The sequence below is a fragment of the Polistes dominula genome, unplaced genomic scaffold (genome assembly GCF_049000335.1).
Source record: "Polistes dominula isolate Pdom_NZ unplaced genomic scaffold, Pdom_raw_medaka contig_31, whole genome shotgun sequence".
NCBI classification, from domain to species: Eukaryota; Metazoa; Arthropoda; class Insecta; order Hymenoptera; family Vespidae; genus Polistes; species Polistes dominula.
Genome location: NW_028300925.1, coordinates 6664438 through 6678490, shown reverse-complemented (window position 1 = coordinate 6678490; position 14053 = coordinate 6664438). Strand labels below are relative to the sequence as shown.

The following is a 14053-nucleotide window of genomic DNA, read 5'->3' as shown; positions in this document are numbered from 1 at the left end:
TTCGAATCGACACACGGTAGGAAAAATATATTTCAAGATGGCAAAACAACTTTTTCGTATGTAGGTGTCCTTTCTGAGCTGTGTTCTACGAGACAAGATGGAAGTGAGAGAGAGAGAGAGAAAGAGAGAGAGAAAGAGAGAGAAAGAGAAAGAGAGATTACAAGAAACGTATTGTGAGAAAAAGAAAAATAAAGATATGGAAATAAAAAGAGACAAAGAGAAGTACAGACAGAAAAAGAGAGAGAGAGAGAGAGACAGACAGATAGAAAGATACAGAAAGAAAGATAAACATAAAAATACATAAAGTAAAAGAGAAAGAGATAGATATATCAAAATACAAAAAGAAAGACAGAAAATGAAACACAGAGAAACAGAAAGAGAGAGAGAGAGAGAGAGAGAGAAGAGAGAGAGAGAGAGAAAGAAAGATATAGAAAATACAAAAGGAAACGTATAAAGATATATAGAAAGAGAAAATCGTAGCCGATCAACACACCAGCTTGGAATTTGCTAGGCTGACTCTCTCGTATTTGACCGAGGTAAACCGCTTTGCTCTTCCCAAAATAATTCTTACCGTTCCCCGAACCGTACACTCCTTCTTCTTCTTCTACTTTAACCCTCCTCCTACCCCTCCGTCTCTATTCGTCTCTTTTACCCCTCCTTTACTTCTCCACCTTAACCTCCTCTTCCTTCCACCTTCTTCTCCTCCTCGTTCACTATCTTCTTATATAATTGCGTCTTTACCCGCACATTTAACATCCCCCAAATGACGTATCACGACAGTGGCCGATGATAACGTTCTCGTTTTCGCGCGCGCACGCTAGAATATGGTCGATCGATCGCGAAACGAGCTTCCTACTGCCACTGCTACACACCTCCAATCGTCTGGGGCTTCTAAAGGCTTTCCTAGAACTTGCTACAGACCAAACCTATCTTTCTTTCTTTCTCTCTCTCTCTCTAACTCTAACTCTCTTTTTCTATATTTCTCTCTTCTTCTACTTCTATTACTTCCTTTCTTCATTTCTTCAATTTTTATTTCTCTTTTTTTTTTTTTCTTATTCACTCAAGAAAACATTTTCTATTATCACTTCACACCCAATTCTCTTTTTTTTATATATAATAAGTTCTTACATTTTTTTTTAATATCACATTAAATTTATTTTTCATTTAATCAGGATAAATCGATTATTTTGTGATATATATATAGTTGAATCGTTTTCTTTTAAATTAAATTTTAAAGCGATTTTATGAGTTAAACTTTTTTCTTCTTTTTATTAATCTCGTTAAGTTAAATTGATTTTATTCTGTTATTATTTATGTCGGAATATATTTGTACTCTCTTCCTCCCTCGACCCCTGTTTAAAGTGTGAAATTGTTGACAAGCTGAAAGAATTAATTGCTGTCATCTACAAAAAAGGAAATAACTAAACGCAAATCTAGTTATGCTAATTAGAATTTTATTGGTAGAATATATAACGTTTGTCTATTCACTATCGAGTAAATTTTTCTTTATTATTTGAAAAAGAAGAAATACTTTTTAATAATTCTATTACTATACGTCGTTAAAATAAATTGATACTGTTATTATTTTATTTTTTATAATTTTAATTGATAGATATTAGTTTTTTTCCCTGTTGTTAATCGTAATATCACTAGATAAACGAAACGTAACTGTTATTATTAGGAAATTACTACTAGAGATAAATAGATACATATTGAATTGTAATTATGTAAATTGCAATTTTATTCATAAATTATTTGAACGGTCATCAGACTAATTTAAACTATTTAACAATCTCCTCTCGTGATTCTCAATTTCAAATGTAAAATATTGTACAATTAAATTCAAAATTACAAGAACAAATTTTTCTATTAAAAAACACATTCCCAATCCATTTTACTTAACATCGATTAATTTGACGTAAAAGAAACAAATTATATTTGCATTAAAGTCACACACATAAATACCCACACTCACACACATACAAATCTTTAATGATAATCAACGATGTCATATCAACCACACGGATGGATTATTAATTGGAGATAGAAAAAAAAAAAAAATAATTTTCATGAATAAATTTCCCATATATTCGTTTTACTTCTATTTGTTTTTAAATGTCGAAATCAAAGTATGGGGTGGTGGTATGAGACAGAGTAAAAAAAAGATAAAAATGAAAATGAAAAGAAAAAAGAGAGAGAGATAGAAAGAGAAAGAGGGAGAGAGAGAGAAAAAAAAATGTTGGCATCGACTGGTCAGCCTTGTTCCAAATATCAAGAACGCGTTGGGTCGATAATGCGTCGGAGAGTAAGTTGCCAAAGTAATCGATTCGCGTATATATGTGTGTACACACATATATATAGAGTGTCGAAAAAGGTTCAGAGACAAAAATCAGTACACATGAAAGTTTGATTATGAATATCTTTTGAACACTTAATTTAATCGCTAAAACATAAGACACCATTTTTATAGAGCAGTTAATTTCCTACAAAAATTTGTATTGTGCATCTTGTAATAGTGATTTATTGTCGAGTTATAAAATTCATAAACAAAAATGAAATTTGTCTAAAAATCATCAAATTTAAATCTTCAATATCATTCAAATGGTGAGGTTTACGGGAAAAATATATGATACCTTTTTTGTAGAGCATTAAATTTCCTACAAGATTCGTCTAGAACATTTTTCTGTACAATTAATAAATAATGAGGTATGAATTATAATCTATTAGACTGAAAAAAAAAATAAAAAACTGCGATGCGGAGGATCTTCCCATTAAAATTAAGAGCTCATATTTGGTGAGAATTGTTTTAAGGTGTCTAGCAACCCATTTTTCCGTGGCACTTGAAAAAAATAAGTCATTTTTTTGACCCACCCTAATAATTATGTAATTAAAATAATTGGAAAATTGTATAATTTTATACATATAACATTTTCTCACGTTGATAATTGTAATGTGAAATATTTAAACGACCAATTTTACATATGAAATAAATAAAAGTTGATAATATATATATATATATGTGTATATAAAGTTGGAATAAAAAGTAAATCATAAAATCAATTTTTCCAATAATTTCATTCAATACATTGTGCCAATTACTTTTACCTATACAATCTATAACAAAACTCGTTCATCAAACGAGAAAAAGGGATGGAAATAATTAAACTTAATGATGCAATTTATTTATTCAAATTATTAAATGATCGAGAGTAAAATAAGGAAAATGAAATAATACAAGAATATGGAAAATGACGAAGTTTCTTTCAATCTATACATATTCCTTAATGATTTCGTCATACATTAAAAAAAGAGAAATAAAGAGAGAGAGAAGAAGAAGATGATGAAATAAGATGAGATAAGTTGAATCGAAATACCTTAATACAGTTACAAATTTATATAACAAAATGACAAATACGTGAAAACCCGATTAAACACTTGACAATATTCTTATCATTATAGACAGCTGTAAACTAAATAATCTTCTTCTTTTTCCACAAACTATTACGAGATTACCTAAGATAGTTATTTCAATACTTTCATAACACGTTAAAATAACTTTAATAGGAATGACAATTCGATAACATTTGAAGAATTTAACTTGTAACGTAGGCTTACTCTCTCACATTTTAAACGAAACTAATCTAAAATTCTTCATATATCATTCTATCTCAACTCTATCTATCTATCTATCTAACATAAGTATCTAACAATCTATTTATCTCTGTCTAACGTTAAAAGAAAATTCTTGCTAAGTAACGCATGTTATGATGATTGCAATGACACATTGCGAGTACAATGACGCATAAAGTAAAACAAAGATAGAAGTATTGTTATATAGTCACAGCATTAGAACATTTTTTCTATCTTTTTCTATTTCTATTTCTATTTTTTTCTCTCTCTCTCTCTCTCTCTCTTTCTTTTCCTTTCTAGTACCGAACGCGCTCAATAATCCCGATGTCTTGAAAGGTGATCACGAAACCGTGACGAGAAGCCGTCGGAGCGAGTCGCCGTGTCTTCGTCAAGATAGAGAGAGAAAGACAGAGAAAGAGAAAGAGAAAGAGAAAGAGAAAGAGAAAGAGAAAGAGAAAGAGAAAGAGAAAGAGAAAGAGAAAGAGAAAGAGAAAGAGAAAGAGAAAGAAAAAGAGATAAAGATGGAGGTGGAGGTAAAGTTAAAGAAAGAAAAGAAAGGAAAGAGGTCCCCTGTACTTCCGCTCTCGATCGTCTCGACCGTTCCGAAAGTACGAATGTTTTTCTATGTATTGTAAGCTAAATACTACATACAAATTCATGTTTGTATGTATATATATATATATATATATATATATATATATATATATATATATTGTATATATGTGTGTGTTTGTAAATTTGTATATACATACACGGTGAAACTCATTGTTTTCGCCACTTCGAGAGAATATTTGCAGAACGGTTAACGACCGTGAGAGGAGGAAGAATAAACGTATGTATGAACGAACGAACGTACGAACGAAAAATCGTTCTTATTTACTAACATAGGACTTTCAAATTCTACTTATTATCGTTAATATTTATCGAAAAATGTTTATTACAAAATATATGTGTGGTATGTGTGTGTGTGTGTTAGAAATAAATAAAATAAATCAATATAGGATTTTAAAGATAATCACAATACCACGAAATAAGGAAATATATTTTATAGGAACTTTATGAAAAAAATTCTAGGAAAAAAAAATATTTGTTTTATTTCTTTTTTTTTTTGGAAGGGGGAGAAGGAAAAATAAATTAAATATCGAATTTTAAAATAAGACAAAACGAATAAATAAATAAGCAAATTTATTTAATATAACTTTTATCGATTATTTCGAATTAAAGATCTCATTCTATATATATATTTATATAAAAGTTAAATAAATATAACTTTTATAATAAAATAAGAAAAACTAAAGATATATTATCGATTGAAAAAGAAGTAGGATAATGAAATGAGATACGAAACTATTTCTCTTTCTGTATTACTAATTTCAGAGAAGAAAAAAAAATAAATAATAAGCAAGCATTCGCGGAATAACGCGTAGGCAGGTATAACCAACGCACACGCGTTTAAGCGTAGGTGTGTATCGATAGTACAGCAAATGAAAAACAGGAATAGTAATAGATATATAGTGAAATATAGAAAGATAGATAGAAATAGAGAGAGAGAGAAAGAGAGAGAGAGAGAGAGAAAGAATTAAAGTTAAAGTAGTAACGAAATACAGTAAATCGATGTACGGATGCAAGACCGGATGACGTGCGTGCAAGAAACACTTACGTTACGGAAAGTCCAACTCTGTAGCTCGAGATTTTCTCTTCGTTCTATGACACGAGTATTATTCCTTCCTTTTACAATTTGTATTACTTCAAATACGAATACGATGATTAATTATTATCCATATATGTTCGCGATATTATTCAATCATAAAATCATTTGGTTATTTTCTAATTAATAGAAAGAAAATAACCCATATCCCATTGAAAACAAAAAAGAAATAAAAACAAAAACGAAAGAAAGAAACAAACAAAAATTAGATGAATCATCCCTATGGGAAAATAATATAAAATAAATGAATCATCATCTCATGGTATGGAAAAATATACTACTGAGAGAACTATATTATCAAAAAATTATTTCTGCTGTCTCGAGTAAATCAGTATTAATAATTTTGTTCATATACTTTCATATAAATTATTATCAAATTTAGTTATTGTTATTATTTAGTTATTATTATTATTTAATTATAAATTATTATCAAATAGTATATATTTAAATTGACAAAAAGTAATTTAAATGAAAATTTATTTCTCTCTCAATGACATATTATCAATAAACGATAATTAATATTTAACAGAAATGGGATATAATTAATTTATCGTTTGACAGTTCTAATATTAAGTTTGTTGTTTTCTTTTTTTGTCTATATAATAATAAATAGATCAAATTATCTATTCACCTGAAATTATTATCGTTGTTTAACACTCGTTCACTTTTGATTATCACTTGAAATAAATTCAGAGAGTCATTGGCAGGTAACAAAAAAAATCGAACAAAGAAAGAAAAAAAGAGAAAGAGAGAGAGAGAGATACTTTTTTAAAGAAAGAAAAATTACTTGAGGAATCGTAAAAGACGAAGGTAAATTCCACGTGGCTATCGTACAAGAAGAATCGTACAGACTGATTCGAGCAAAGAGGACGGATCTCGGTGAAGGCCCGAGAGAACCGAATGCTTTGCTGTAGGATCGAACAAGAAACGCTACAGAAAGACAGAAAGAGAGAGAAAGAGACAGAAAACACGAACACGATTGGAGGTAAGAGAGAAGCAGGTAAGAAGTTACCCGTCGTTGATGAACGAGAAATGCGATTACTATCTTTCCGTGCTAGTTTACTCTCGAGGAAAAAAAGGAAAAAAAAAATATATATATATATATTTTCTAATGTTGCGAGATTAGAAGGTAGATAACATGTATATATATATATTTAAGAATTTTACTAATTATCTGACTATATAAATATAAGTATATACAAAAAGAAAAGAAAACTTTCATTGATTAATTAAATATATTAATATATACACACACAATGATAGAAAATATAATGTAATATAATAAATATGTAATTTATAACATTTTATTTATATTTATTATATTATTATAATGAAGTTTATATACATTATATGTGTATAGATAATACATCTTTTTTTATAAAAAACTATTTAAACTTTTAAACTATCCCTATAAAAATAAAAACTCTAATAATACCTTCGCGATATCGATTTAAAAGTTAAAGAGCACTTAAAGAGCACACAACAGACAACGACAAAAATGGGATAAAAAAGAATTGACAATATATTTTCAAAGAACTGCATGGAGATTGTCATCATCGTCATGTTCTCTTTCCTATCAACGTATAGTAAAGTAATACATACCTGATTGCACAAATGACTGAGCTCATCGAACGCATGACGTCAACAAGAGCGTGCTCTCTTCTATTTTCGATTAATCACACGACGATTAAATCCTCGTTCTCGTAAATGTAATCGTTGTATTCGATAGGAGATGTAGATTTTCGACACACGTAGATGTAAACAATTATAAGACTTATATGACTGGCTCTTCTTGTTGGTTAGACTTTTCAAACGAAGAATACGAAGAAGAAGAAGGGAGACAAAATAAGAAAAATATGTCAGAAGGCACACGTCAATGTCGTTCTTAGCTTCGTAATAATATCCTCTTCTATCGCCTAATCATATTCTCTCCGACGCATATCATAATGCACGAATTGTATTCCGCACGTTTTGTGTCGCACACTGTTATTACTCACTAGCAACTCCCTCTAACTATTTTTTCCACTGCAATATAATAGAGGATAAAACTTTTCTTTTTTTTTTCACGTATCAACTTCACTAGGATAAATTTTTAAAGAAGGAGAGAAAGAATAATAGAAGGAAAAGAAAACAATCGATCATCTTCATCCCACTGATTCACACGCGCGAGTAAACAACGGAACGAACCAACTATCCTCTTACTTTAAAAAGAGTGTCGTTTTCCTTTCTTCACTATAAATAACAAAGAAAAAGTAAATCGTCGAATCAAATAGAAGTGTCACATTTAACCCGAATACAAAAAACAAAAAATACCAATAGTACTGAGAGGCACTTGTAAAATAAAAATATAGGTTATAATACAAAATCTCTAAATCGTATATTTTATATTAGAGAGGAGATACGACGATAAAGAAAAGAACAAAACATAATACAATGGTATAAACGCGTGTATATACGTATATATATATATACATATATGTGTGAAGGCAGCTGCTATTACTGCTTCTGCTGCTGCTTACTGCTGCTGCTAACAGCTTTAAACGAAAACGAGTGCAACGCACGCACGCACGCACGCACTTACACGTAAACATACATCAGAGATACAAACACGGCCGCCGCTCGACGCACACTGCCATTAGCGGGACCATCGCCATCGCACATACATCCCCACCACTATTTCCACCGCCACCGCCGCCGCCGTTACCCCCACTACTAGTAGCGCCAATTCCACTACTACTAGAGCGGTACCACTACACTACTGACAGTACTCTCGGCACGACGCGGAAAGGGGTAACTGCGCGTCGTACGTACACACCACGTGCTTCGTACTCGGAACGTGCGGTTGGCCAGGCCAGACTTTCCCGCTCGGCCGCATGTGTGCCGCCTTGCATGCATCTCTCTACGTGTGTTTATTCCCTCCCTCCCTCTTCTCTCCTCTTCCTCGTCTTCCTCCATCTCCCATAAAACACCCTCCCTCCCCACCCTTCACTCCGTCTATTGCGCTTTCTATGCGTTTACGTGTGCGCACGATGACACTCCGAGATAATACCTCACTTGACTATACCTCATTTTTTTATTTAACAGATTGTTCGATATTAATATCGCGTTATTACATATTTATACTAATCTATGTAATTATATTATGATGTGATTTTAATCTGATGATGAATTTTAATATATTGGTTATGCGATATATTTAATTTTTTTTTATTTGAATATATAAATGCAGATATTATATAGAGTTAGATTGAATTAAATTTTTTTTATCATTACAGATAAATATATAATATTCACTTTTACAAAGATTAAATAAATATATAATTGCAAAATTATTTTGATGTTCTAGAAGAAAAATGAAATATTTATTTGTCGCATCATGCACATTCACGCATACCCTTATTCATAATCACTATAGATAATCTCGTCCAACTCATTCATAAATCCGTTTCCAATTAGTAAATTCCCGACTGTTTGAAACTAGACGTCATTCTATTGTCTTTATATGTGAAAGATATTTTATAAGTTTGTTAAAAAGAGAAAAAAAATTTGTGCAAACTGTCGCGTAATGTCAGGGTCACGCGTGCGAAAATGTAAATAATTATAAAGCGAAGAAATAAATGTGATTTTTGTCTGGACAACAAAGAAAAAGAAAAAGAGAGAGAGAGATTAAGAGAGCACGTTCACGTGACCATGACGTTGGAAAATACGCGGCGTCTCGAGTAAACCGGTTCGATTCTACATTCCGACATTATAGTCCTGCCACATCGTCTATGAGCTCATGTATATTAGTATGTATGTGTGTCGATGTGTATGTGCGTATACCTGTCCTCCGTTATGTACTCTAATATATAGAAGTATATAATCTTTTGGCTGGATCATTGATATCATAGTATAATATTACCGATTTAAATCAAGATCTTAATCATAATGATTATTATTAGTATATTAGTATTATTATCGTTCAAATTTAAAGGAGACGAATTATTTATTTGGTATAATATATCCTTCGAATTTAAAGTATACGTGTTACCTGTGCTCATAAGAGTTCATACTACAGGTGTAAAAGCCAAGTAAATGATTCATAGGATAAGCCATGACTCATACGATAAACGTAACGCAACCTGAAGATATAAGGATTCAAATAACCACAAGTAGAATTTTGGAAAGATTTTTGAAATCTTTAACAAATTATCGAGCAAATGAATAATAATATATTTTATAATGGAGGAATGTTGTGATGAAGGTTTTATCGAAAATTCACGGACTCTCCTACAAGGAAGGATTGGTCACCAAAGCAGCGAACCGATAAAAGGAGTGTCGAACGAAAGAAAGAGAGAAAGAGAGAGAGAGAGAGAGAGAGAGAAATAGAAAGGAAGCTCTTTGTCCTTTCACTGAAGTCCTCTCGGATATTTCTTTCGTCGAACGCGAGAACGCACAAAGAGAAGACGACCATGCTTGTCCTCTTGGTCGTTGGTCGTCGTCGGCTTCTCGAATCTCACACGGTGAACTTGCCGAGTTTCTACGGAGAGAATGTTTCTACATATCTATATAGATATATACGTGTCATATGTATATGTATTGGTATATGCAAGTATACACATTAATGCAGGTACACGCATTATCTATGAATATATATATATATATATATATATATATGTATGTATGTATGTATCTGCGTGTGTAAGAAAGTATATATGTGTTGTATATGTATCTATGTAAGCGTATAACTATTGATGAATGTATGGGTGAGTAAATGGATGTATTGGTATGTAAGTATACATGTAGTATGTAAGGAATTTAAGAATATATATATACATATACCAATGTAAGGATGTACGAACATATAGATGATTGTATAGGTACATAGGTGAATGTGAGTATGTGAATATGTGTGTATAAGACGTTCCTTGTCCCTCCTTTCTCTTCCCTTCCCCCCTCATTGCATCTCGACGGTGTTAAAGCGAGTGCTCGCAGTTAAACGCATCTTTCTCTCCCTCGCACCGCTTCCGCATTGCCACCGCATTGCTATCCTTCCACAGCACGATCTTTTTCTCACACACGAAGCCGTTATCGTTGGATTTCGCGACGCTTCGTCTTTGCTCGGTTTCCTTTCCAAACGACTCATAAGAAGAGATTTTCCAAGCTACGCGAAGTATGTATCTTTATTTGTTTTTTTTCTTTTTTTTATTAAATCGTTTAATTCTTATCTAAATAATCGAATGAACAATAATTCGATTAAATAATAATTTGTTAAGAAAATATCTAGAAATGAAAATTTTAATAATCATGTATAGGTGAGTGTGTGTGTGTGTTTTAATAATAATGCAATTTAAAAATAAGACAAATTGTAAATGTGTTTATAGTTCGAAAAGAAACCATCAAAAGATCTATGTATACTTATCTTGATCAATCGACTGTATTTATACTTGATGTAACTGATAGAAGCCGCTCGAATGGAAGGCCATACAGAGAAGTATAATAAGAAGCCGTAATAAATCTTAACGCGATCACTAACGCTGTGAGTTCGGATAAACAATCTACATATTACGATCTATCATATTCCAATATGCGTTGTAACAAAATTGTTGGCAATACAGCGATATAATAGTAATAACGAATCATATGTATTATATCAGAAAAAAAACTCCTAAATGTCCTGTCAATTACGAACCATTTACATATAATCGATTGAAGAAGAAACGTATCAGAAATGAAACATAAATTTGTTTGTCCGAAATAATACGGGGAATATAAAAAATATTTTCTTACATTGGTGTGGTAACTAATTTGTGAGCGTAATGTAATAGGCTAGTAAACAAGTAAATATCTATATGTATGGTATTTAAATATTTGTATAATTTATTTCTTAACAAAATATCACAAATATCATTTCAGTCACGAAACATAACACGTAAAAATGATAAGGAAAAAAACTGAAAAAAAAAAAAAAAATAACAGGAACAACTCAAATTTGTTTGTCGAGATAATATTATACGATAGTAACGTATAACAAAATGACTAGATAAACAAAATTGTTTTTTTATTTCTATACCTGCTAATTTCAACGAAACTGGTAAAAAATATACGACATAAGGTAAGGTAAGAACCTGCCTGCCCGTGCAGGTTGACTGAATTTCTTTAGTAAAAATTCACGAATGCCATATCAATTATGAAATAAGTATATATATATATATATATATATATAGTAGATATAACGGATGATGAAAGGGGAGAAGGGGGTAAAGTAAGGTAAAAAAAAGAATTTAAATCGGTTTGCCGGGATAATACGACGGTTACGTAGAAGGAAAGGCGAAAGTACGAGAAGGTGCCACGCTAACCAGCTGCTGCTGTTTCGAAGAGAATCGTAACGCCACTGGTGTAAGAGAGTAAGAGAAAAAGAAAGAGAGAGAGAGAAGTAAAGGGAGGGAGGGGGAAGCCCCGAGAACGGCAGATGTAAACGAGAAGCTTTTACCTTTAATGGATTCGCCCTGGGGCCATCGAGATCTTCGGGGTTGAAAATACCCGGTAGTAACGAAGTTTCGTAACGAGCCTGCCCTCAAAGTCCACCCTCTCTCTCTCTCTTTTCTTTTTCTGTTTTTCCTTTCCTTTTCTTTTTACTCTTTACGCGCGCTAATTTAAATTCCAATCGAGACTCGATCGGGATTGGTTCTATTTCTCCGCATAAAACTGACCCGAAAGATATCCTAAATCTTTGTTGTCGTACGTCACGATTACGTTCAGGATTTGTAGTAGTAGTAGTAATTATATTAATGGTAATGATGTTGATGATGGTATTCTCTTAACCACGAGAAGAAAATTTGTCAAAGGATTTTTCCATAAGGAACTTATCATATTTGCCAATTTACTAATCTATATTTCTTCAACCTACGTCAACTAAATGAAAATAATCCTACTTACTATGTTCTCCTATTTTTTCGTATTTAAGTGTTTATGAATTGGATAATATGCTGCACGTATGCATGTATTGTTCAAGTTTGAGTTACATAATATTCACTTTAATTCATCGTGTTTTTGTTATGAATACAAATGGCTAATCGTTCAGATACTAGATGGAGAGGAAACTTTTATTGTATAATAGTATACGTGTCGTACCAACTTCCATGTATAAAAAATTTAATTTTGTTTAATTTAAAATTAGATTCTTAACAAAAAACAAATATAAAAATGCCTAATTGTTAAATATTATTTTTCTTATTCGAGTTTAAATTTATCACCGTAAGGATGACTTATACACTAACATAAGTGAAAGAGAAATAAAAGAGAGGGGAGTGAGAAAAAAGAGAAAAAGAGAGAGAGAGAAAAAAAAGAAGAGAGTGGATCGGTGTCGAGTCACCGTTCTCATTTGGCTCAACGTCTTTGCTCTTCGATTTTTCCTTCAGTCCGATATAGGTGTACCCACCCTAGCAACCTTTTGGATTCGAGAAGAGACTCCCGATCGCTTGGCAATCGTGAAACGCTTGCTTCACCCCCCGCCCCTCCCTCACCCGACCCCTTTCTCTTCTTAACTCCCCCCTTACTTTCTTCCACTCCAAACCACCCTCTTTCTTTTTCTTTCTTTCTTTCTTTCTCTTTCTTATTCTCCTAGCTGGTTTTATTACTTCTCTCCCCCTCCTGCTGCTAGTGCTGCTCTGCGTCGCGCCCTTTCTGCAAAGAAACCACTCGTCGTGTTCCCTATCGCGAGCCAAACCAAGTTTCCCTTCCTTCCTTCCTTCTTTTACTTTGGCGACCCTTCGAGAAAACGAACGAACGAACGAACTTCACGACGATTTCATTCACACCGAGTCTCGTCTAGGAAAATGAATCCAGGAAAAATGTGAAATGGTACTTTCCAACTACATCGCCTACGAAGATTTGCATTATTTTACGACCTTTTTATTTAAAAAAAAATTTTTTTTTGTCTGTTAAAGGTGGGTGAAATTTTATAATGTCAGAATTATTAATTTTGAGAGAAATTTTTACAAATTGTTAAATTAGATATGATATATTTAATTTAGGTATTTGATTTTAAAACATTGGAAAGTAATAAAATTTGTCCTACCCTCTATAGAAAAAAGAAATGTGTATATATATATATTATATAAAAGAATTTCGTTTGGTATTTAAATAGTTACACGAGATGTAATAATTATTTATATATATAATTGCCATTTTATTTGATGTTATTTTATTTACCAACGTATAAAGGCCATCTTGAATATTCTTTTTTCTTCATTATAAATTTTTTCCTTTATGTGTTGTTATTTCATATTTCATGGTAAACTGGATATTAAAATACAACTTCGTGTAAGACAATTTCCTCTTATGAGAATACAAGAAAAAAAAGGAAAAATATAAAAAGGAATAGGAGAAAGAAGAAAATGTTGAAAGATCTTTTTTTAACGAGGAAGCAACATCATTAGCAAGTAACTAGTTACGTTTGAAACACAACCTCGAATGCTTTACGATAGATTCGCGTATATATATATATATATAAATATGCCATAAGGATGAGAAGTTAACATTCGACTTTGAACAGGACAAGTGATACTAGTGACCCGATTAATCCCCTCGTTAAAAACCGTACAGTGATCATTTGATATACATATTTGCACTATTTTCATACTTTCTTATCTATACGCATCATATATACATACGTAAATACGTTACATGTATCTACATAATTGCTTTTTATGTTAAATATAATTAAATCTTATT

At 31.7% G+C, this 14053-nt stretch overlaps 1 protein-coding gene across 17 annotated transcripts in view; it reads right to left on the bottom strand.

Annotated features, from left to right (window-relative positions):
* Positions 1-14053, bottom strand: part of LOC107073888 (bromodomain adjacent to zinc finger domain protein 2B) — a 154112-nt gene that overhangs the window by 78208 nt on the left and 61851 nt on the right. The window contains exons 1-2 of one of the 17 annotated variants that reach the window (XM_015334730.2): positions 7811-7946; positions 6941-7570 (exon numbers count right to left, since the gene is read on the bottom strand). The exons of the other annotated variants lie outside the window; for them this stretch is intronic. The gene's annotated coding sequence lies outside the window, so the exon portion shown is untranslated. Of the gene's footprint in view, positions 1-6940; positions 7571-7810; positions 7947-14053 lie in introns of those variants that run through there. 17 annotated transcript variants of the gene reach the window in all.